A 21,241-nucleotide genomic window follows, 5' to 3' on the forward strand; every position below is an offset into this window, starting at 1 on the left:
GGACATTAGACCGGTGGAAATTTGTCATTTGGTCTGGAGACCAAATTGGAGACTTTTGGTTCCAGCTGTCATGTCTTTGTGAGACACGGTGTGGGTGAATGGATGAATGGATGATCTCCATGTGTGTATTTCTCACAGTAAATTATGGAGGAGGAGGTGTTATGGTGTGGGGGTGCTTTGCTGGTGACACTGTGATTTATTTAGAATTCAAGGCACACATAACCAGCATGGCTACCACAGTATTCTGCAGTGATATGCCACCCCATCTGGTTTGTGTTTAGTGGGACTATCAGCAAGTGCTCAGCATATTCAAAATAGTTGGAAAAGCATTAAAGGGGAAGCTGGTTGAGAGAATGTCAAGAGTGTGCAAAGCTGTCATCAAGCCGAAGGGTGGCTATTTGTAGAATCTCAAATATAAAATACATTTGTTTAACACTTTTTAGGTTACTACATTATTGCATATGTGTTATTTTATAGTTTTGATGTCTTCACTATTATTCTACAGTGTAGAAAATAGTAAAAATAAAGAAAAACCCTGGAATGAGTCGGTGTTCTAAAACTTTTGACCGGGGTAGTGTACGTGACAACTATCTGCTTTTGATGGCCTGGTTGATAAGCACAAATGAACATGTGACCATCGGAGATGTCCTATTAATTAGACAGCTTAACAAGAGACACCAGTTTGGACCACTGACTGACCCATGTCTGCCTTGTCACATGACATCAGGACAGCAAATGATTTCTACACCTAATATAAATATTTGGGAGGTGCGTGTGGAGGGAGGGAGGGGGGGACAGAGAGAACATTCACTCTCTGGCTCTCACTCACTCACTACTCTACCAGTACATTGAATTAACTGAATTAACTGAATTTCTGCAGTATTTATATTCTCTCTTTCATTTTCATTTCTCTGTAGTTAACTTGCAGATTGATGACTGTCATGAGCCAACTGTGGAGTCCAGACATGCTGGTGACCGCAGGATCACGATCAACAACCCTGAGTTTAGCAACCAGATAGTCTCCATGCCTTTGCTTGCTTTAATTCAGTAGGAGTGACATTACGTGCTAAAACATGGCATGGTGAATCCAAGCTTGACATTGGTTTGCATCGCAGGAGGTTGGTGGCAGCTTAATTGGGGAGGATGGGCTCGTGGTAATGGCTGGAACAGAATGAGTGGAATGGTATGAAATACATCAAACATGGTTTTCATACTCGGCCTGCAATTCCATTTGCGCCGTTCCAGACATTATTATGAGCCGTCCTCCCATCAGCAGCCTCCTGTGGTCTGAATTGATGTCGTCTCATGCCTCATCCATGGCCAGAAGGAAGGTGTCATGCTCATAGGGATGGCGATCGTACACCTTCCACCTCCATGCTGAAAACAAATCCTCAATAGGAAAGGAGTGTATGAGTACGGGGGCAGGTATAGGGTCACAAATCTGGGATGGGCCCAAAACCATGCCTGAACCGCCTCTGCCTGAACCGCCTCTGCATGGTGGAACCAGACATTGTCCCACACAATGACATTAACCCTTCACTTTGACACGTCTACTCAATTTCACATAGAAATACAATGAAGCGTGCAGCATTGTAGGATGAAAGTAATGGCCTACATCCTACCACACAATGATGGTAGGCCTACATCCTACCATACCATACCATACTATTCAGAGATAGCTGTGCACATGGAGATGTTTCCCCCCGTTGTCCAGGTGCTTGGATGGTCGCCCGTCGGCCGGTGAGGTTAGTGCTGTAACTGAACATACTCAGCCTGCAAATGTTTCACCCGGTCGTTTCTCTCAAAAGGCACCAGGTAAATGTGTTTCATAGATACCTGAATGCCTCTTCAAAAGGTGTTGGCAGGCTGATGGATGACACATTGGCAAAGGTGTCATCATTCTCATCAATGGCCTGCTTTCTTTCAGACAGACGTATCTCATTCCTGGCCCTCATCATTTCCACCACTGCCCACTCCTGCTGGTCGGTCAGCACACGGCCACCACCATGGGTCTTCTGAGGGTAGAACAGAGTATACTGTCAATAGATCATACTGTAAGAATAGTGTAACATGTTTTGTGAATTGACATGCATTACAATATTAATTTACTGTAAATGTAATGGTAAAGCATAGTCCATATCCTGCAGACTTAACGGTTTTCTTGGCAAATTGACAGTTGATCTTTTCAGATTGGGTTGAACTAACCTAACTAATCAGCCTCTGCCATGGTAAGGCCTCTGTTAACCACATGGTCACCGATGATGGCCCGGACTTCATTAGACACAACAGTTCCCTGCCGTCTGCCTCCCTCTCTCTTATGTCAACCTCTAACGGGGCCCATGTCCACCTCTTTGTCGGGGCCCATGCCCACCTCTTTATCGCGGCCCATGTCCACCTCTTTATCGCGGCCCATGTCCACCTCTTTATCGTGGCCCATGTCCACCTCTTTATCGTGGCCCATGTCCACCTCTTTATCGTGGCCCATGTCCACCTCTTTATCGTGGCCCATGTCCACCTCTTTATCGTGGCCCATGTCCACCTCTTTATCGTGGCCCATGTCCACCTCTTTATCGTGGCCCATGTCCACCTCTTTATCGTGGCCCATGTCCACCTCTTTATCGTGGCCCATGTCCACCTCTTTATCGTGGCCCATGTCCACCTCTTTATCGTGGCCCATGTCCACCTCTTTGTCGGGGCCCATGTCCACCTCTTTATCGTGGCCCATGTCCACCTCTTTATCGTGGCCCATGTCCACCTCTTTATCGTGGCCCATGTCCACCTCTTTATCGTGGCCCATGTCCACCTCTTTATCGTGGCCCATGTCCACCTCTTTATCGTGGCCCATACCCACCTCTTTATCGTGGCCCATACCCACCTACCCACCTCTTTATCGTGGCCCATACCCACCTCTTTATCGTGGCCCATACCCACCTCTTTATCGTGGCCCATACCCACCTCTTTATCGTGGCCCATACCCACCTCTTTATCGTGGCCCATACCCACCTCTTTATCGTGGCCCATACCCACCTCTTTATCGTGGCCCATACCCACCTCTTTATCGTGGCCCATACCCACCTCTTTATCGTGGCCCATGCCCACCTCTTTATCGTGGCCCATGTCCACCTCTTTATCGTGGCCCATGTCCACCTCTTTATCGTGGCCCATGTCCACCTCTTTATCGTGGCCCATGTCCACCTCTTTGTCGGGGCCCATGCCCACCTCTTTGACAGGGTCCATGCCCACCTCTCTGAGGGGCCCCTTGTCCATGAGCTCTTTGATTTCTTCCTCTCCCTTGCTGTCTATCTGCTCCATGTTGAAAGTGTTCAAACACCCCCTTCTATATGGTGACCAATTTTGGTTACCACTATGTGAATCCATCAAATATAACCAGTAGTCATTATGTATGGTTATCATGTATCATACATGTCATTAGATGTTTATAATTTACAGTAGTCATTATGTATGGTTATCATGTATCATACATGTCATTAGATGTTTATAATTTACAGTAGTCATTATGTATGGTTATCATGTATCATACATGTCATTAGATGTTTATAATTTACAGTAGTCATTATGTATGGTTATCATGTATCATACATGTCATTAGATGTTTATAATTTACAGTAGTCATTATGTATGGTTATCATGTATCATAGATGTCATTAGATGTTTATAATTTACAGTAGTCATTATGTATGGTTATCATGTATCATACATGTCATTAGATGTTTATAATTTACAGTAGTCATTATGTATGGTTATCATGTATCATACATGTCATTAGATGTTTATAATTTACAGTAGTCATTATGTATGGTTATCATGTATCATACATGTCATTAGATGTTTATAATTTACAGTAGTCATTATGTATGGTTATCATGTATCATACATGTCATTAGATGTTTATAATTTACAGTAGTCATTATGTATGGTTATCATGTATCATACATGTCATTAGATGTTTTCAATTTACAGTAGTCATTATGTATGGTTATCATGTATCATACATGTCATTAGATGTTTATAATTTACAGTAGTCATTATGTATGGTTATCATTATGTCATTAGATGTTTATAATTTACAGTAGTCATTATGTATGGTTATCATGTATCATACATGTCATTAGATGTTTATAATTTACAGTAGTCATTATGTATGGTTATCATGTATCATAGATGTCATTAAATGTTTATAATTTACAGTAGTCATTATGTATGGTTATCATGCATCATACATGTCATTAGATGTTTATAATTTACAGTAGTCATTATGTATGGTTATCATGTATCATACATGTCATTAGATGTTTATAATTTACAGTAGTCATTATGTATGGTTATCATGTATCATAGATGTCATTAGATGTTTATAATTTACAGTAGTCATTATGTATGGTTATCATGTATCATACATGTCATTAGATGTTTATAATTTACAGTAGTCATTATGTATGGTTATCATGTATCATACATGTCATTAGATGTTTATAATTTACAGTAGTCATTATGTATGGTTATCATGTATCATACATGTCATTAGATGTTTATAATTTACAGTAGTCATTATGTATGGTTATCATGTATCATACATGTCATTAGATGTTTATAATTTACAGTAGTCATTATGTATGGTTATCATGTATCATACATGTCATTAGATGTTTTCAATTTTAGTCATTATGTATGGTTATCATGTATGTCATTAGATGTTTATAATTTACAGTAGTCATTATGTATGGTTATCATGTATCATACATGTCATTAGATGTTTATAATTTACAGTAGTCATTATGTATGGTTATCATGTATCATAGATGTCATTAAATGTTTATAATTTACAGTAGTCATTATGTATGGTTATCATGCATCATACATGTCATTAGATGTTTATAATTTACAGTAGTCATTATGTATGGTTATCATGTATCATACATGTCATTAGATGTTTATAATTTACAGTAGTCATTATGTATGGTTATCATGTATCATAGATGTCATTAGATTTAATTTACAAACACACATTTTATTTATGTAGTTCTCAAATCCATATATAGTAGACAACCCAGTTTAAAACCTATAAGTTTACCAAACGGTTTAGTGAGTAAACATTAAGCGCAGTTGGATTAAGTGAAGAGGACAGCAGAGAGCCTGGAGAAAAGCCTGGAGCTTCGGGAGAGAACTAGGAAAGACGATCTGATCCACGAGGGCCAGTGCTGTAAAAAAGAGACAGAGACGTGTGGAGCAGCCCATGAAGAGGATGGTGGATGAGATCAGAGAGGGGGTTTGGGAAGCTCAGACGTATGACCAGCTTAGGAAGGTCTTCATGGAATCCAAGGGGGACATCCGGAAGATGATGGCTGGAGCTGAGTTTGACCATGAGAAGGAGTTCACCACCACGAACATCATAGAGTCAGAGCGGGATGAGTCTGACAGAGCGTAGTGGAAGTTAGAGCTGGGTGGGGGCGTGGGCGGACCGGTAGGTCTGGTGGTTAAGGGGCAGGGGCGGTAGCTCAGGGGTGATCGGATTAAAGGGGCGTGGCCTGGGTGGTAGATAGACATGGCCCCTCCCTCCATCGAGGTCCCTCTTTCCTGTGTTGCATGGCAACAAACTCTCCTTCCCCCCATCCTCCCACCCATCTCCCCCTGGGCTAAGGAGGAACTGAGGTCCACTACTGAGAGTGGAACAAGGGCTTTAATGCAGGTAAAGGGAGTTAGGAAGAGAGGGTGAGGTAAAAGAGTCTCAGGGACAGGAAGCAGAGGTAAAAGAGTCTCAGGGACAGGAAGCAGAGGGTGAGGTAAAAGAGTCTCAGGGACAGGAAGCAGAGGTAAAAGAGTCTCAGGGACAGGAAGCAGAGGGTGAGGTAAAATAGTCTCAGGGGCAGGAAGCAGAGGTAAAAGAGTCTCTGGGACAGGAAGCAGAGGGCGAGGTAAAATAGTCTCAGGGACAGGAAGCAGAGGTTAAAGAGTCTCTGGGACAGGAAGCAGAGGGCGAGGTAAAATAGTCTCAGGGACAGGAAGCAGAGGTAAAAGAGTCTCTGGGACAGGAAGCAGAGGTTAAAGAGTCTCTGGGACAGGAAGCAGAGGGCGAGGTAAAATAGTCTCAGGGACAGGAAGCAGAGGTTAAAGAGTCTCAGGGACAGGAAGAGATAAAAGGAGATTAAGGAAGAATGAAAACACTGAGATTCAGGCAGCAAAGAAGAAGGAAAAGTGGATTAGAAACAAGAGGTTAAACGCAAAAATATCTGAGAGAGAAATGTAGAGGCATTAGGCATTGTGTGATATACTACGTAAACAAAAGTATTTGGACACCCTTTCAAATTAGTGGATGTAGCTATTTCAGACACACCCGTTGCTGACGTGTATAAAATTGAGCACACAGTCATGAACTTTCCATAGACAAACATTGGCAGTAGAATGGCTCAGTGTCTTTCAACGTGTCACCGTTATAGGATGCCACCTTTCCAACAAGTCAGTTCGTCAAATTTCTGCCCTGCTAGAGCTGCCCATCAACTGTAAGTGCTGTTATTGTGAAGTGGAAACATCTAGGAGCAACAACGGCTCAGTCGCAAAGTGGTAGGCCAGACAAGCTCTCAGAACCGGACCGCCAAGTGCTGAAGCACGTAACAATCGTCTGTCCTCTTTTGCAACACTCACTATCAAGTTCCAAACTGCCTCTGGAAGCAACGTCAGCACAAGAACTGTTCTTCCTGTCTTCCGTGATCTTCCTGTCTGGGTTGGCACCCACCTTGGGTTGTGCTGTGGTGGAGATCTTTGTGGGCTATACTCGGCCTTGTCTCAGGATGGTAAGTTGGTGGTTGAAGATATCCCGCTAGTGGTGTGAGGGCTGTGCTTTGGCAAAGTGGGTGGGGTTATATCCTGCCTGTTTGGCCCTGTCCGGAGGCATCATTGGACGGGGCCACAGTGTCTCCTGACCCCTCCTGTCTCAGCCTCCAGTATTTATGCTGTAGTAGTTTATGTGTCGGGGGTCAGTTTGTTTATCTGGAGTACTTCTCCTGTCCTATTCGGTGTCCTGTGTGAATCTAAGTGTGCATTCTCTAATTCTCTCCTTCTCTCTTTCTTTCTCTCTCTCGGAGGACCTGAGCCCTAGGACCATGCCCCAGGACTACCTGACATGATGACTCCTTGCTGTCCCCAGTCCACCTGACCGTGCTGCTGCTCCAGTTTCAACTGTTCTGCCTTATTATTATTCGACCATGCTGGTCATTTATGAACATTTGAACATCTTGGCCATGTTCTGTTATAATCTCCACCCGGCACAGGCAGAAGAGGACTGGCCACCCCACATAGCCTGGTTCCTCTCTAAGTTTCTTCATAGGTTTTGCCCTTTCTAGGGAGTTTTTCCTTGCCACCGTGCTTCTACACCTGCATTGCTTGCTGTTTGGGGTTTTAGGCTGGGATTCTGTACAGCACTTTGAGATATCAGCTGATGTACGAAGGGCTATATAAATACATTTGATTCGATTTTATTTGTCTCCTGGCCCCTCCTTTCTCAGCCTCCAGTATTTATGCTGCAGTAGTTTGTGTGTCGGGGGGCTAGGGTCAGTTTGTTATAGCTGGAGTATTTCTCCTGTCTTATCCAGTGTCCTGTGTGAATTTAAGAATGCTCTCTCTAATTCTCTCTTTCTTTCTCTCTCTCTCTCGGAGGACCTGAACCCTACGATCATGCCTCAGGACTAACTGGCATGATGACTACTTGTTATCCCCAGTCCACCTGGTCATGCTGCTGCTCCAGTTTCAACTGATCTGCCTACGGCTATGGAACCCTGACCTGTTCACTGTGATTACTATTATTTGACCACGAAGGTCATTTATGAACATTTGAACGTCTTGGCCATGTTCTGTTATAATCTCCACCCGGCACAGCCAGAAGAGGACTGGCCACCCTTCACAGCCTGGTTCCTCTCTAGGTTTCTTCCTAGGTTTTGGCCTTTCTAGGGAGTTTTTCCTAGCCACCGTGCTTCTACACCTGCATTGCTTGCTGTTTGGGTTTTAGGCTGGGTTTCTGTACAGCATATATCAGCTGATGTAAGAAGGGCTATATAAATAACATTTGATTGAAATTTGACTGAACTGTTCGTTGGGAGCTTCATCAAATGGGTTTCCATGGCTGAGCAGCCGCAAATAAGCCTAAGATCACCATGCAAAATGCCAAGCGTCGGCTGGAGTGATGTAAAGCTTACCGCCATTGAACTCTGGGGCAGTGGAAATGCGTTCTCTGCAGTGATGATTAACGCTTCACCATCTGGCAATCAGACAGATGAATCTGGGTTTGGCGGATGCCAGTTGAACACTACCTGCCCCAATGCATAGTGCTAATTGTAAAGTTTGGTGGAGGAGGAATAATGGTGCGGGGCTGTTTTTCATGGTTCGGCTAGGCCCCTTAGTTCCAGTTACGGAAATCTAATTACATTTTCAACTCATCTATTGGTTGTAGTGAACCAACCTCCAATGTATATTGGTTTTGTGTGACCAGGGGTTGGTTCACAATTTACAATATTTCTGATGATGTCTGAGGTCTGGGGATATAGCATATCTTAGCTCTGGCTGAAAATGAAAGGATCTTAGCGAAGCTTCAAATAAGTGATGTAATGAAATGTATTTACATAGAGAAAGGTCCTGTGGGGTTGGGAGGGAGATCTCTACATTTACATTTACATTTAAGTCATTTAGCAGACGCTCTTGTCCAGAGCGACTTACAAATTGGTGCATACACCTTATGACATCCAGTGGAACAGCCACTTTACAATAGTGCATCTAAATCTTTTTAGGGGGGGGGGTGGGTGAGAAGGATTACTTACCCTATCCTAGGTATTCCTTGAAGAGGTGGGGTTTCAGGTGTCTCCGGAAGGTGGTGATTGACTCCGCTGTCCTGGCGTCGTGAGGGAGTTTGTTCCACCATTGGGGGGCCAGAGCAGCGAACAGTCTCTACCTGCTTAACCTGAATGTTCTCTTTGATTTACCGGCTGTCACTCTGGTCCCAATGGCTGAAGGTTCTGCTGGAATCTGGAAAAATAATGATCCAGAGCTACTGATCTTGAAGCACATGACACCGAGAATATTTACTCTCTGGCTGAACACTCATGCCACCCTCTGCTGGCTAGACCTGATAACTGTCATCTAAGTTCACACAAAACCAGGAAGTGTTGACAGACTACAAGGGCTTCCAATATATAACCCAGCCACAAAACCAGACTCCACAGACACAAAGTCAAATTTGGCTACAAAAATGTGCTTTTTGGTCATAATTTAAGGTTAGGGTTGTGTTAACTAGTGATGACCGAATACAACCCAACGCTTTGGAACTGTCAGATAGAAATAGGCTATTCAGAACAAACATACCTCTCTGACAAGGGGGAGGGGGAGGGGGAGGGGGGGGTTACAAGCAAGCCCTTGCCCCCCTCCTTACATACACCACTGGCTTCTAGATGAGGAAGGAATGAAGGAACATTCCTGGGGAGGATGTGTGGGATGAGAAATCTGCCCTGTAACTTATGCTCTCTTTCTTCATTCTAACATTCCTTTCTTTCATTTCCTAGATCGTATTTTTACCTCTCATCCCCTCTGTCACTTAGTCAGTCTTTCTTTCTCCCTGACTCGGCTCTCTCTTCCCTTCTCTCCATTCCCTTTCATTCCATCTCATCCTCTCTTCTTCACTTTACCTCTCCCCCTCCTTCTCTCTCCAGGTGGGTCCTCCCCCTCCTGCTCTCTCCAGGTGTGCCCTCCCCCTCCTTCTCTCTCCAGGTGTGCCCTCCCCCTCCTTCTCTCTCCAGGTGGGTCCTCCCCCTCCTTCTCTCTCCAGGTGTGCCCTCCCCCTCCTTCTCTCTCCAGGTGTGCCCTCCCCCTCCTTCTCTCTCCAGGTCGGCCCTCCCCCTCCTTCTCTCTCCAGGTGTGCCCTCCCCCTCCTTCTCTCTCCAGGTGTGTCCTCCCCCTCCTTCTCTCTCCAGGTGTGCCCTCCCCCTCCTTCTCTCTCCAGGTGTGCCCTCCCCCTCCTTCTCTCTCCAGGTGTGCCCTCCCCCTCCTTCTCTCTCCAGGTGTGCCCTCCCCCTCCTTCTCTCTCCAGGTGTGCCCTCCCCCTCCTTCTCTCTCCAGGTGTGCCCTCCCCCTCCTTCTCTCTCCAGGTGTGCCCTCCCCCTCCTTCTCTCTCCAGGTGTGCCCTCCCCCTCCTTCTCTCTCCAGGTGTGTCCTCCCCCTCCTTCTCTCTCCAGGTGTGCCCTCCCCCTCCTTCTCTCCAGGTGTGTCCTCCCCCTCCCCTCTCCAGGTGTGCCCTTCTCTCTCCAGGTGTGCTCCTGCCCTCCTCCTCCTTCTCTCTACAGGTGTGCCCTCCCCTCCTTCTCTCTCCAGGTGTGCCCTCCCCTCCTTCTCTCTCCAGGTGTGCCCTCCCCTCCTTCTCTCTCCAGGTGTGCCCTCCCCCCTTCTCTCTCCAGGTGTGCCCTCCCTCAGGTGTGCTCTCTCCAGGTGTGCCCTCCCCCAGGTGTCCTCCCCTCCTTTTCTCTCCAGGTGTGCCTCTCCAGGTGTGCCCTCCCCCCCCTCCCCCCTTTTCTCTCCAGGTGTGCCCCCTCCCCCTCCTTCCCCCTCTCTCTCCAGGTGTGCCCTCCCCTCCTTCTCTCTCCAGGTGTGCCCCCCCCTCCTTTCTCTCCAGGTGTGCCCCCCCTCCTTCTCTCTCCAGGTGTGCCATCCCCTCCTTCTCTCCAGGTGTGCCCTCCCCTCCTTCTCTCTCCAGGTGTGCCCTGCCCCCCTCCTTCTCTCTCCAGATGTGCCCTCCCCTCCTTTTCTCTCCAGGTGCCCTCCCCCTCCTTCTCTCTCCCCCCCCCTCCTTCTCTCTCCAGGTGTGCCCTCCCCCTCCTCCCCTCCTCCCCTCCTTCTCTCCAGGTGTGCCCTCCCCCTCCTTCTCTCTCCAGGTGTGCCCTCCCCTCCTTCTCTCTCCAGTGTGTGCCCTCCCCCTCCTTCTCCTCCAGGTGTGCCCTCCCCCTCCTTCTCTCTCCAGGTGTGCCCTCCCCTCCTTCTCTCTCCAGGTGTGCCCTCTCTCCAGGTGTGCCTCCCCCTCCTTCTCTCTCCAGGTGTGCCCTCCCCCTCCTCTCTCCAGGTGTGCCCAGGTGTGCCCTCCCCCTCCTTCTCTCTCCAGGTGTGCCCTCCTCCTCCTTCTCTCTACAGGTGTGCCCTCCCCCTCCTTCTCTCTCCAGGTGTGCCCTCCCCCTCCTTCTCTCTCCAGGTGTGCCCTCCCCCTCCTTCTCCTCTGTAATCAGGAGTAGGGTGGTCACCCCTAGACGCTGATCTAAAGTCAACTTTGCATTATCCGGCCTCCCGGGTGGCGCAGTGGTTAAGGGCGCTGTACTGCAGCGCCAGAGACTCTGGGTTCGCTCCTAAGCTCTGTCGTAACCGGCCGCCACCGGGAAGTCCATGGGGCGATGCACAATTGGCCTAGCGTCGTCCGGGTTAGGGAGGGGTTGGCCGGTAGGGATATCCTTGTCTCATCGCGCACCAGCGACTCCTATGGCGGGCCGGGCGCAGTGCGCGCTAACCAAGGTTGCCAGGTGCACGGTGTTTCCTCCGACACATTGGTGCGGCTGGCTTCCGGGTTGGATGCGCGCTGTGTTAAGAAGCAGTGCGGCTTGGTTGGGTTGTGTATCAGAGGACGCATGACTTTCAACCTTCGTCTCTCCCGAGCCCGTACGGGAGTTGTAGCGATGAGACGACAACAATTGGATAACACGAAATTGGGGAGAAAACGGGGTAAAATAAAAAATATAAAAAATAAAAAACTTTGCATTATCCACACTAAATGTTAAGTTTATTAGGGGAGGGGAAGCTGATCCTAGATCTGTACCTAGGGGAGACTTCACACATTACCCAGGGGCCTCCGCCCTGTCATCCTATCCAGGGGACCCTTTAGAGGGGGACACACGGATTTCATCCTGGAGGGGACCGTTTAGTGGGGGGAGGGGGGACAGAGACCCCCACTCACTCTGTGTAATTATAGAGACAACCAACTATAAAGACAGAAATAACTCTGTCAACACTGACAGACAGCATGCCAACACAGAGAGAAGGCCATATATAAGGGGTGGGCAATTCCAGTCCTCGAGGGCCTTATTGGTGTCACAGCTTTGCCCCAGTTAACACACCTGACTCCAATAATCACCTAATCATGATCTTTAGTTTAGTTTATTAATCAGCTGTGTTTGCTAGGGATGGAGACAAAGTGTGACACCAACCAGACCCTGGAGGACTGGAATTGCCCACCCCTGTGATATATCATGAGACTGAGGCATAAGGAGAAACATACAGAGCAACAAGATAGAGACAGACTTAAGAGTATATGGACTATGTAGACTATGTATTTCTCATGTTGTCCTTTCAGCATACTGTGGCCACATTCACACTAGCGTTAAAGTTGGCTGCATGGGTCTCATCGAAAATATGTTAAATCTAAAAGTTGACCAAAAGGGGGGAAGGAGGAAAGGAGAGATTTTGGGCCCCTGTGGAGCCCTGCTTCCAACAATGGGGAAGAAAACAGCTGTGGAGGCTGCCAATAATCAATGTGAAAACTGGAGAGATCGTGTCTGCGGCCGCTGGCCTCACAGCGCAAACAGACAGTCATGGGACCATGAAGCAGTTGGCCAGCTGGCTCGGGGAAAAACGTTGATGTGTGACGCACCAGGGAGAGATGCTGTCTTGAGGTCAATGCGAGGAGGGAAGTACGCTTACCATTTAAAAAAATAATATTGTAGTAATTTAGCAGATGCTCTGGATTTATAGTAGTGAGTGCATACATTTTCATACTGGTCATACTGGTCCCCCATGGGAATCAAACCCATAACCCTGGTGTTGCAAGTGCCATGCACTACCAACTGAGCCACACAAATAAATTATGTTGATGAGCGGGTCTGTTCTCTGTTTATATTGCCCCTTCTTTCAGTTTGACAACAGATATAGGCCCTAATGATGGCTAAATAGTTACTCATGACAAATGGATTTGGATGACCTAATGTATTTGAGTTATTTGCCTCTATTTGCTTTTCTGTTTTTATAGTAGCCTGCCTAAGGCTATAGATATTGGTTCCCTAAAATTAGGTCAAAGTAGTTTTATATTGGATATATGGTGGAAATGGGGTTTTCTCTCATCAAAAGCTCTTGAACCGAGCATGCTTTGACTATTCTGAGTCAGGGGAGGATGGACAAAAATACACAGCTTTAGTTTATTATTGCATTTTTTGCTTTCAATCTTTAATAGCTCTTAGACAAAGTGTGCCATGACTATGTGTAGGGATTGACGCTGGTAGAAAGGAGAAGCAGGTACAGGGAGTGAACATGTAATAATCAACAGACATGGATCAGGAACAGGACAGGGCAGCGTCTGGATAAGAACACATAATGACATTCATCCAGACACAGGGAACAAACAGGGGAGCAGATCATTATAGACGGGGCAATCAACAAAGTAAAGGAGTCCAGGTGAGTCCAATGAGCGCTGCTGCTCGTAATGATGGTAACAGGTGTGCGTAATGAAGGGCAGCCTGGCGTCCTCGAGCACCAGAGAGGGAGAGCGGGAGCAGGTGTGACAGTACCCCCCTAGGGCCACCACCCGGCGTCGAGCCTGACGGGCCGGCAGAGGCATGGGCACTGGACAAGCTGGCTGGGGGCATAGAAGCCCGACGAACCGGCTGAGGCGTGGGAGTCCGACGATCCGGCTGAGGCGTGGGAGCCTGATGAGCCGGCTGAGCCGCGGGAGCCTGATGGGCCGGCTGAGGCGTGGGAGTCCGATGATCCGGCTGAGGCGTGGGAGTCCGACGATCCGGCTGAGGCGTGGGAGTCTGACGATCCGGCTGAGGCGTGGGAGCCTGATGGGCCGGCTGAAGCATGACGTGGTGTGGGCGCCTGCAGAGCCCACTGAAGCAAGACAACCTTTCTAGCCAGCTAAGGCATGGTAGCCCGAGGAGCTAGCTGTAGCACCCCCAGTTCCCTCGGCGACGGCCCCCGGACCCGAAATCACCAACCAAAACTCCTTGATGCTTCTTTTAGTGGTGTCTGCATTCTGTAGGGATTGAAGCTGGTCGAGGCGAGAAGCAGGTACAGGGAGTTTAATTATCAACAGACATGGAAGGGAACAGGACAGGACGGAGATTGGACAAGAACACATAACAACATTAATGCAGATACAGGGAACAAACGGGGGAGCAGACAGTTGTAGACGGGGCAATCAACAAAGGGAAGGAGTCCAGGTGAGTCCAATGTTGCGCATAATGATTGTGACAGGAGTGTGTAATGAAGGGCAGCCTGGCACCAGAGAGGGAGAGCGGGAGCTATGAAAACTATATATTCTGAATCGGGCTTAGATTTTATTTTGAAATGTCGGATTTGTTTTGCCTTCAGTCTTCCATAGTTCTTAGACAATGCGTACCATGACCATATAAATCATATATTCAGAATCAGCGGAGGATGGACAAAAATCCACAGTTTTTTTGGGGGATATCTTTAATAGCTCTTACACAAAGCGTGCAATGATAATGAAAGTGATATATTCTGGATCTTTGCTTTCAGTCTTTAATAGCTCTTACACAAAGCGTGCAATGATAATGAAAGTGATATATTCTGGATCTTTGCTTTCAGTCTTCAATAGCTCTTACACAAAGCGTGCAATGATAATGAAAGTGATATATTCTGGATCTTTGCTTTCAGTCTTCAAAAGCTCTTACACAAAGCGTGCAATGATAATGAAAGTGATATATTCTGGATCTTTGCTTTCAGTCTTCAAAAGCTCTTACACAAAGCGTGCAATGATAATGAAAGTGATATATTCTGGATCTTTGCTTTCAGTCTTCAAAAGCTCTTACACAAAGCGTGCAATGATAATGAAAGTGATATATTCTGGATCTTTGCTTTCAGTCTTCAAAAGCTCTTACACAAAGCGTGCAATGATAATGAAAGTGATATATTCTGGATCTTTGCTGGATCTTGCTTTCAGTCTTCAAAAGCTCTTACACAAAGTGTGCAATGATAATGAAAGTGATATATTCTGGATCTTTGCTTTCAGTTTCAAAAGTCTTACACAAAGTGTGCAATGATAATGAAAAATATTCTGGATCTTTGCTTTCACACACAAAGTGTGCAATGATAATGAAAGTGATATATTCTGGATCTTTGCTTTCAGTCTTCAAAAGCTCTTACACAAAGTGTGCAATGATAATGAAAGTGATATATTCTGGATCTTTGCTTTCAGTCTTCAGTCTTACACAAAGCGTGCAATGATAATGAAAGTGATATATTTATCTTTGCACAAAGTGTGCAATGATAATGAAAGTGATATATTCTGGATATTTGCTTTCAGTCTTCAATAGCTCTTACACAAAGTGTGCAATGATAATGAAAGTGATATATTCTGGATCTTTGCTTTCAGTCTTCAAAAGCTCTTACACAAAGCGTGCAATGATAATGAAAGTGATATATTCTGGATCTTTGCTTTCAGTCTTCAAAAGCTCTTACACAAAGCGTGCAATGATAATGAAAGTGATATATTCTGGATCTTTGCTTTCAGTCTTCAAAAGCTCTTACACAAAGTGTGCAATGATAATGAAAGTGATATATTCTGGATCTTTGCTTTCAGTCTTCAAAAGCTCTTACACAAAGTGTGCAATGATAATGAAAGTGATATATTCTGGATCTTTGCTTTCAGTCTTTTACACAAAGCGTGCAATGATAATGAAAGTGATATATTCTGGATCTTTGCTTTCAGTCTTCAAAAGCTCTTACACAAAGCGTGCAATGATAATGAAAGTGATATATTCTGGATCTTTGCTTTCAGTCTTCAAAAGCTCTTACACAAAGTGTGCAATGATAATGAAAGTGATATATTCTGGATCTTTGCTTTCAGTCTTCAAAAGCTCTTACACAAAGCGTGCAATGATAATGAAAGTGATATATTCTTTGCTTTCAGTCTTCAAAATCACAAAGCGTGCAATGATTGAAAGTGATATATTCTGGATCTTTGCTTTCAGTCTTCAAAAGCTCTTACACAAAGCGTGCAATGATAATGAAAGTGATATATTCTGGATCTTTGCTTTCAGTCTTCAATGATAATGAAAGTGATATATTCTGGATCTTTCTTCAGTCTTCAAAAGCTCTTACACAAAGTGTGCAATGATAATGAAAGTGATATATTCTGGATCTTTGCTTTCAGTCTTCATAATCTTTGCTTTCAGCTTCTTACACAAAGCGTGCAATGATAATGAAAGTGATATATTCTGGATCTTTGCTTTATATTCTGAAAGTGATATATTCTGGATCTTTGCTTTCAGTCTTTCTTACAGTCAATGATAATGAAAGTGATATATTCTGGATCTTTGCTTTCAGTCTTCAAAAGCTCTTACACAAAGCGTGCAATGATAATGAAAGTGATATATTCTGGATCTTTGCTTTCAGTCTTCAAAAGCTCTTACACAAAGCGTGCAATGATAATGAAAGTGATATATTCTGGATCTTTGCTTTCAGTCTTCAAAAGCTCTTACACAAAGCGTGCAATGATAATGAAAGTGATATATTCTGGATCTTTGCTTTCAGTCTTCAAAGCTCTTACACAAAGCGTGCAATGATAATGAAAGTGATATATTCTGGATCTTTGCTTTCAGTCTTCAAAAGCTCTTACACAAAAATGATAATGAAAGTGTGATCTTTGCTTTCAGTCTTCAAAAGCTCAATCAAAAGCTCTTACACAAATATGATAATGAAAGTGATATATTCTGGATCTTTGCTTTCAGTCTTCAAAAGCTCTTACACAAAGCGTGCAATGATAATGAAAGTGATATATTCTGGATCTTTGCTTTCAGTCTTCAAAGCTCTTACACAAAGCGTGCAATGATAATGAAAGTGATATATTCTGGATCTTTGCTTTCAGTCTTCAAAAGCTCTTACACAAAGCGTGCAATGATAATGATATAATCTTTGCTTTCAGTCTTCAAAAGCTCTTACACAAAGTGTGCAATGATAATGAAAGTGATATATTCTGGATCTTTGCTTTCAGTCTTCAAAAGCTCTTACACAAAGTGCAATGATAATGAAAGTCAGTCTTCAAAAGCTCTTACACAAAGCGTGCAATGATAATGAAAGTGATATATTCTGGATCTTTGCTTTCAGTCTTCAAAAGCTCTTACACAAAGCGTGCAATGATAATGAAAGTGATATATTCTGGATCTTTGCTTTCAGTCTTCAAAAGCTCTTACACAAAGCGTGCAATGATAATGAAAGTGATATATTCTGGATCTTTGCTTTCAGTCTTCAAAAGCTCTTACACAAAGCGTGCAATGATAATGAAAGTGATATATTCTGGATCTTTGCTTTCAGTCTTCAAAAGCTCTTACACAAAGCGTGCAATGATAATGAAATGATAATGAAAGTGATATATTCTGGATCTTTGCTTTCAGTCTTCAAAGCTCTTACACAAAGCGTGCAATGATAATGAAAGTGATATATTCTGGATCTTTGCTTTCAGTCTTCAAAAGCTCTTACACAAAGCGTGCAATGATAATGAAAGTGATATATTCTGGATCTTTGCTTTCAGTCTTCAAAAGCTCTTACACAAAGCGTGCAATGATAATGAAAGTGATATATTCTGGATCTTTGCTTTCAGTCTTCAAAAGCTCTTACACAAAGCGTGCAATGATAATGAAAGTGATATATTCTGGATCTTTGCTTTCAGTCTTCAAAAGCTCTTCACAAAGCGTCTTAATGAAAGTGATATAATCTTTGCTTTCAGTCTTCAAAAGCTCTTACACAAAGCGTGCAATGATAATGAAAGTGATATATTCTGGATCTTTGCTTTCAGTCTTCAAAAGCTCTTACACAAAGCGTGCAATGATAATGAAAGTGATATATTCTGGATCTTTGATATATCTCTTTGCTTTCAGTCTTCAAAAGCTCTTACACAAAGCGTGCAATGATAATGAAAGTGATATATTCTGGATCTTTGCTTTCAGTCTTCAAAAGCTCTTACACAAAGCGTGCAATGATAATGAAAGTGATATATTCTGGATCTTTGCTTTCAGTCTTCAAAAGCTCTTACACAAAGCGTGCAATGATAATGAAAGTGATATATTCTGGATCTTTGCTTTCAGTCTTCAAAAGCTCTTACACAAAGCGTGCAATGATAATGAAAGTGATATATTCTGGATCTTTGCTTTCAGTCTTCAAAAGCTCTTACACAAAGCGTGCAATGATAATGAAAGTGATATATTCTGGATCTTTGCTTTCAGTCTTCAAAAGCTCTTACACAAAGCGTGCAATGATAATGAAAGTGATATATTCTGGATCTTTGCTTTCAGTCTTCAAAGCTCTTACACAAAGCGTGCAATGATAATGAAAGTGAATAGCTCTTACACAAAGCTTACAAGTGCAATGATAATGAAAGTGATATATTCTGGATCTTTGCTTTCAGTCTTCAAAAGCTCTTACACAAAGCGTGCAATGATAATGAAAGTGATATATTCTGGATCTTTGCTTTCAGTCTTCAAAAGCTCTTACACAAAGTGTGCAATGATAATGAAAGTGATATATTCTGGATCTTTGCTTTCAGTCTTCAAAAGCTCTTACACAAAGCGTGCAATGATAATGAAAGTGATATATTCTGGATCTTTGCTTTCAGTCTTCAAAAGCTCTTACACAAAGCAATGATAATGAAAATATTCTGGATCTTTGCTTTCAGTCTTCAAAAGCTCTTACACAAAGCGTGCAATGATAATACACAAAGCGTGCAATGATAATGAAAGTGATATATTCTGGATCTTTGCTTTCAGTCTTTTGCTTTGAAAGTGATATATTCTGGATCTTTGCTTTCAGTCTTCAAAAGCTCTTACACAAAGTGTGCAATGATAATGAAAGTGATATATTCTGGATCTTTGCTTTCAGTCTTCAAAAGCTCTTACACAAAGCGTGCAATGATAATGAAAGTGATATATTCTGGATCTTTGCTTTCAGTCTTCAAAAGCTCTTACACAAAGCGTGCAATGATAATGAAAGTGATATATTCTGGATCTTTGCTTTCAGTCTTCAAAAGCTCTTACACAAAGTGTGCAATGATAATGAAAGTGATATATTCTGGATCTTTGCTTTCAGTCTTCAAAAGCTCTTACACAAAGTGTGCAATGATAATGAAAGTGATATATTCTGGATCTTTGCTTTCAGTCTTCAAAAGCTCTTACACAAAGTGTGCAATGATAATGAAAGTGATATATTCTGGATCTTTGCTTTCAGTCTTCAAAAGCTCTTACACAAAGTGTGCAATGATAATGAAAGTGATATATTCTGGATCTTTGCTTTCAGTCTTCAAAAGCTCTTACACAAAGCGTGCAATGATAATGAAAGTGATATATTCTGGATCTTTGCTTTCAGTCTTCAAAAGCTCTTACACAAAGTGTGCAATGATAATGAAAGTGATATATTCTGGATCTTTGCTTTCAGTCTTCAAAAGCTCTTACACAAAGCGTGCAATGATAATGAAAGTGATATATTCTGGATCTTTGCTTTCAGTCTTCAAAAGCTCTTACACAAAGCGTGCAATGATAATGAAAGTGATATATTCTGGATCTTTGCTTTCAGTCTTCAAAAGCTCTTACACAAAGTGTGCAATGATAATGAAAGTGATATATTCTGGATCTTTGCTTTCAGTCTTCAAAAGCTCTTACACAAAGTGTGCCACGACGATGGCCATTATATGTTCTGAATTGGGGGAGGATGGACAAAAATCGAAATTTGTAAAAAACTAAAGCCTTAGATTTTTGTCTATCCTCCCATTTCAGAATATATAACTTCTATAGTCTTGGCACACTTTGTGTAAGAGCTATTGAAGATTGAAAGCAAATATATACATATAATACTTTTTCTCAAAGCCGTGGATTGTTGTCCATCCTCACGTGATTCCGAAATCAAAATGTTCATATTCATGGAACACTTGTGTAAGAGCTATTAAAGACTGAAAGCCGAAATCTTATTATTAAAAAAAGTTGATGTGGCTTGTTCTCCATCCACCCTGATTCAGAATATACCATCTTCATTGTCATGGCATGCTTGGTTCAAAAGCTATTGATTAGAGAAAACCGAACATCTATCGAATATCCAGTATAAAACGAATTTGACCTTGGTATTTCCTAAACTGTTATTCCCATTAAGTCATTATGGTGACAGAGAGCTACAGTGTTTAAACAGGTGTGCGCTTCAAATCCGTTATTCTTGCAAGGGTTAAATCTTGCGTTAGGACCACGGGAGCGCAGTGGAAGGGAATATTTTACGCACCTCTCTCATTCCCACAGCAATGAGCATCACGAACCAGGGGCATAGAACTGCAAACCAGCGGCACTTCGGATGCACTTGTCCAAGCTGAGGCGAAGTGCGTAGAACTGAAGTTTTGGGAAAAATGTAGGCTCGTGGTGGAATTACCATGCATGGATGAAAAACATCGAGATCAACAACATCTGTGCGTAACACCTTTGGGACATTTAATTCCGGACTATATGTTGCAAGCCTGAAGCTTCATGATTAAATTGTAGCCAAAAGGCACAGCATCTGTAAAGGATGTAGGGAATACGATTCAGCGCTGATTTATCTATGTGAACCCTTCCGCCTCCTCTCTCTCCCTGTGAGGCGTTGGAGCAGACCTTGAGCCTGCCGACAGATGATGCTCTGTCTGATTGCTGGTCTTTCGGGATCAAACCCAGACCCGCCCAGCTTGACCCGCCGTCCCGTCCAGGCGTCTCTCCGGTGATCGTGAACTCCTGGGACCGGGCCAAACCGGTCTCCAGTCGCTTAACTTGCTGCAGGAAGGCCAGCTTCTCTACATGCCCTCAACCCAGGTGAGGAACCAGCTCTTCCACAGAGGAAGGGTGGTTACCGGGTGGTTATATTGAGCTCTAAGAAGGAATCGACAGTCCCGTATGGGGAGACCGGTGCGGCTGAAGCTGGAGGGGCTGGACAAGGACATTAACAAGTCTGCTTTGCAGAAGTAACGAGGTGGTGGAGAGCGAAAGGATGTCACTGCACAGAAGACTGTCCGAGGCACGTCATCCTGCGTAAGTGTCCTGCATGTGCCGAAGGAGTGGACCACGGTAAAAAAAAAAAATCGTTGAACCTTTATTTAACTAGGCAAGTCCGTTAAGAACACATTCTTATTTACAATGACGGCCTACACCGGCCAAACCCGGACGACGCTGGGCCAATTGTGCGCTGCCCTATA

This window comes from Oncorhynchus keta, chromosome 19, assembly GCF_023373465.1.
Source record: "Oncorhynchus keta strain PuntledgeMale-10-30-2019 chromosome 19, Oket_V2, whole genome shotgun sequence".
Taxonomy (NCBI): domain Eukaryota; kingdom Metazoa; phylum Chordata; class Actinopteri; order Salmoniformes; family Salmonidae; genus Oncorhynchus; species Oncorhynchus keta.